General features: G+C 35.6%; 1 long non-coding RNA gene across 1 annotated transcript in view; it reads left to right on the forward strand.

Annotated features, from left to right (window-relative positions):
* Nucleotides 1–3,403: 3,403 nt before the first annotated feature.
* Nucleotides 3,404–5,090, forward strand: part of LOC106791943 — a 99,392-nt gene continuing 97,705 nt past the window's right edge. The window contains exon 1 of the long non-coding RNA XR_001382247.1: nt 3,404–3,861. This is a non-coding gene — a long non-coding RNA (uncharacterized LOC106791943). The remainder of the gene's footprint in view (nt 3,862–5,090) is intronic.

Genomic DNA, 5,090 nt, shown 5'->3' on the forward strand with positions numbered 1-5,090 from the left:
GATAAAAGATTGTTGGAGTACATAACAAAATTTTCATCAAATAATACTACGTAATAAACAACAATTTTTGTTTTTTAATTAATAATAACTTTTTATTGCAAATAAAATCATGAGAGATTGAGATTATTCAAAGTTACATTCGTGAATTATTTTCTGTATTCATATTGTTTCCTTGATCATCATCTAACATTGTGTGAGATAGTTGGGCATGTTTTTTTTTTATTATTGAAAAAAAAAAGGTAATATAACTGTAAAAGGTTTTTTATTTGATGGGATCGTAACATGTTTATGAAAGAATGTTTAAAAAGTATAAACATAGGTAAAAAATATCATAGGAAAAATATGATAGGGATAGAAAGAACGATCTATCTCTCACCCTTACACATCTTTATCTCAGTGAAGCAAGCACCCTGGTGCCTATGCGATGTACACGTCGTTGTCCATGCTCCCGGGGTGAACAAGGGTGGCGCCACGCGTAATGGGCTTACGACAGTGTTAAAAAGCCCTCTTATCCGAGCATAATGTCGTCCGAGATCCCGATAAAACTTCCGCACCCCCGTTAGTTAAATGACTACGACTTTAACTCGGGGAATTTGTTCCGCACACCTCTTGTATTCTTTCTTCTACATTTTTCTTTTTTTTTATTCCTTCCTTTCCTTTCCCTCTGTTATCCTCGAATTCTCGGATTAAACCACCGAAACGATAACATTACGACAAGCTGCCTTTTTTTCTTTTTTTATTCGTCATGTGTGTCAACATTCAAAGAAACGATTAACATTTACTTTTCATAGGCTTTTACTTTAACGATTACTGATTTAACAAAATTTAAAGATTATTCAAATTCCAATGATCAAAAAGGGGATCGATTAATAGAAAAACAAATATATATATATGAGTCATTTATTTTGAAAGTGGCATAAGTCACTTTTTTTTAATTGAAAATGAAAAGATACCGTTCAGTTGTAATTAGTGTTACCATTAACTCAGTTTGTTTTTTTTGGAAAAAGTGACTTATGCCACTTTCAAAATATAAACGACACATATATATGAAAATGAAAAATACGATGGATAAATGTAAAAGAATTCTACAATACCATGCCGGGGTGTGCAGTGTCTGCATACCGGCCGATATAACGCAAAGTAAGAAAGGTTTTCGCGAATCATTCACGCCTTGGACGAAGGGGCGCGCATAAGCTTCAACCAAAAGTCCATACTTGGACGTATGCGAAGAGTCCATAATGCGTCGTATTGTATGTGTGTGTGTGTATGTGGTACAAGTAGTAGAAGAAGAAAGAAAAGTAGGATGATGTCTAGGTTAGAGTTACCGAGCTACTACCGAACAAACTGACACTAGTAACAGTATGGGTGTATAGATAGATATCTATGTAAGTGTGTTAAACTGTGTGTGAGAGGGGTGGAAGGGAAGGGGTTCGTCTTCACCCCTTCTACGACCGTAGCAACGCTGCGATGGTCCATGGGCGCAGCGATCAATGCCACCGTCGGCTCTCTATGATTCATCCCCCACCATAAAAGACCGTTGTCATGGCGACAGCATCCCTCTAACATCCCTCTAGTATCCCCACCAACTGGACCGACTTAGACATGGTGGGGGCTATCGAAAAGCCACCGAAGGGGTAAAATCCCCATTCTCCCTCTCTCTCTCTCTCTCTCTCTCTCTCACTCTCTATGGTTTTACTCTGACCAAGTAGCGCCGCCGCAGCAAGGAATTTCTAGCTAGCCGAATCTTCTCTCTCTCTCTCTCTCTCTCTCTCTTTTTGTGCAAGGGGGTAGAGGGTAAGAGATGGTAAGGGATTTTCACCCTCTCGTACGATCCTACGCGTGATCCGTCAAGGGTCAGGTGGGTCACTTCAGGTGACTCGGACACTGGCCAGGACACTTCTTCTTTTTCTTCTTTTTTCTATGTTTTAGACAACCCTCCCCCTCTCCTCTCTTCACCCCATTACTCTAGCTAGATAATGTCATCAATTTCATTGATTTGCAATGTTTCAATGAGTTTGATGATATTTATTTAAGAACAAAAAATAGGAACATTGGTATGTCTATCCAATGAAAAAAGACGCTGAACTTGTAAAAATTAAGTTGCTGAAAAAGTTACAATAAAGGAACGAAACGTACAACTTAGTTAAATTAAGTTCTAATTCTTTTTTATGTCCAAGTTCTCTGTGATACTTTATCATTAAGAATAGGAACAAGATTTTGACTTGTTGTTTACTTGAAAATTGGGGAGAAAGAATTTTTGAATATTTGTAATTTGTTTAGACTAGATAATATCGATGTTGATAATACATCATAAATCTAAATAACGCGTCAACGTGTGTATATGTATATGACAGATAGTACATCTTTACTTTCTCATAAGTTTCAGTTAGGAAAGTCGGTAAGATTGATCTTTGCTGTACCGACTAAAGCCAACTTTGCTAGATATAAAAAGAATAAAAAGAGTGAGAGAGAGAGGGGGAGAAAATGGTGGGAGGGGAGAGGAGGAGATGGGTCAAATGGAGAACGAGAGGAAACTCGATCCGGCTGTAAATCGAATTACGCGGCCTGTTGAAGATAATGATATTTATGCGTGTCAAGTGTACGATATGTGTTATCATTTACCTATACATATATATATATATATTTATATATATGAATATCCCGTTAAAAAGAAAAGAAGACACGAAAAAGATAGGAACAAAAAACGGCGGGAAGTTTGAATATATACAAGTAACCCTAACATAATTTTTTCATCCTAAAATGAAATGATAAATGTCATCTTCTTTTTCTTCTTCTTATTATTATTATTATTCTTTTTCGTTTGAGATTTAAACTCGACAAAGATAATTTTATTCGATCTTTCCTATGCGTGAATGACTAAAAAATAACTAAATTATCTTACCATATACGTTAAAAGTTTCTCTGGAATGAATAACAACAAATTGTTGAAACCTTCCCCATCTACGAGAGAGAGAGAGAGAGAGAGAGAACCAAAAAAAAAGAGAGAAAGTTGATAGACGAAGAAAGGAGGTAAACGCGGCCAGGGAAAAGCTTAGAAGGTGCTTGCAAGTCCGCAACGGGGTTCTCCTCGAGCACGAAGTTTTCACATTGTCATTTGGGAAAAGCGAAAAGGGCGAATAAGAGTTAAAAAAAAAAAAAGGAAGGAAGGAAGGAAGGAAGGAACGTGTATATATATGTGTATGTATTGTAGGGTGAGGGAAGGGGTGGGGGGCTTGCAAGAGAGAGACAGAAAACCGAGGTGGACCCACTAGGATTCATCCCCACGAAGAAGTTAGCGTCTAGCATGTTAGGGGTAACACCGGTGGTGGGAATATTCGAGGGGAAGATTCGAGGGGTGGGGGAGCTATATAAGACCGGTGCGAGGGGGGGAGAGTTCAGTTCGTTCAAGAGAAGCGTATCGGACATGTCGTTCAGTTCAATTCAGTCGAGTCGAGCCGGAGTACTAAAAAGGTCGTTTTTTCAACAAATTTTCCACACAGAGACAGACACACACATACACACAGACACATCGGGATCGTCGACTAATAATAATCTATATCATTTTATCTATTCTTTTTATCTCACACTCCGTATTAATTTTTTTAACGTAATATTCGGCGTTTAATCTCTTTTTTTTTCTTATTTTTTTGTTTTTCTTTTTTTTTTTTTTTTTGAAATATTTGATAAAATCCATCGCGAGAATAATTCAAGGTTCCGTCGTCATCTTCGTCACGTCTTCGGCATCGTTGGCTACGTCGTCGTCGTCGTCATCTTTGTGAAGAGAACGCGAGGATGTTCGGAAGGTGTTCTATCTCTTTGCCAGATATTTCACTTCATGGAAAAACTTCCATAAAAATATATGTAAGTACTCAAATCCATATATATAGATATTTTTTCAAGGATTTGTGTTTTTTTTTTTTTTTTTCATTTCGAGCCATTTTACAATATGTTTTTTTGAGAGAGATAAGATCGTTTTATCTTTATCTATCTAGCTGGGAAGCTAGCTATCTGTCTCTCTCTCTCTCTCTTCGTCTCTCTCTTTCTCTTTCTCTCTCTCATTCTCTCGCACTCTCTCACACTCTCTCACACAAGTATCGGTCGTACGGGATCGATCGGTTCACGATGAAAAGGGATTACCTCGTTCGTAACGTTCGGTGCGTATGTCGAAAGCTTGCTTCTTTTTTTTATTTCTTTCTCTCTCTCTCTTTTTCCCTGAAGTAAAATGCTGAATTTTAAAATTAAAAATGTGTACGGTAAAAAAATAATGTAGAGTAATTTTTTGAGTCTAACCTATCTACGATATCTTATCTCGGGTTCTTCATTTGTAAACGTATCAGAAATATATCTAATTTGTGAAATATTTCATATATTTTATATGATATTATTATTATGATTATTAGTTTTCTCGAAAATTTTGTTGCTTAAACGAAAATAGTATATTTCTATTTTGTTCTCTTATTAATCAGATAATATTATGATCGTAGATATCAAATTATTTCGTAGAAATAAAAAAGAAAAAAAAAAAACTTATCGCGAATAGAAGGAAAATGATAAAACGTAAAAAATGTAATTTTCGTATTAAGCAGGTAGATTACTGTAACGTTATATTATCAGATTAAAACACGTGGATTTTGATTATTTTTTTTCTATATTATCGATTATTCTCTTAATCATTTTTCTTCTATCCTTTCGAATTTTACTTCTGTTTCTTTTTTTTTTTTGGATTTCTCATTTCTTTTTCGTTATATTTCTGTCTCTTTCACGCGTATATACATAAACGAATTATTTTTAATGGTCCTCTTGGTCGTCGTCGTCGTCGTAGCAAGTTCTTCATCTTCCTTCTCGAGGTTTTACTTTTTACGTAAAAAAAAAAAAAAAAAAGTAATAAAAAAGGATCCTCTCGAAAGAGTGTATCGCGAAAAAAGCTTGTTTACAAATTGGTATACTTTAAAAACGACACGGCGTGTCTTGTGGCATTAACATTATCGAGGTTCCTTCAAAACTACTTTCCTTTTCTACTTTGTATATTTACCATCTTATTTTTTTTCTTGGTTTTTTTTTTTTTTTTTAAGCAAAGTGCGAATGAATAT

The sequence above is a fragment of the Polistes canadensis genome, unplaced genomic scaffold (genome assembly GCF_001313835.1).
Source record: "Polistes canadensis isolate GaletaPanama2010 unplaced genomic scaffold, ASM131383v1 scaffold_356, whole genome shotgun sequence".
Lineage (NCBI taxonomy): Eukaryota > Metazoa > Arthropoda > Insecta > Hymenoptera > Vespidae > Polistes > Polistes canadensis.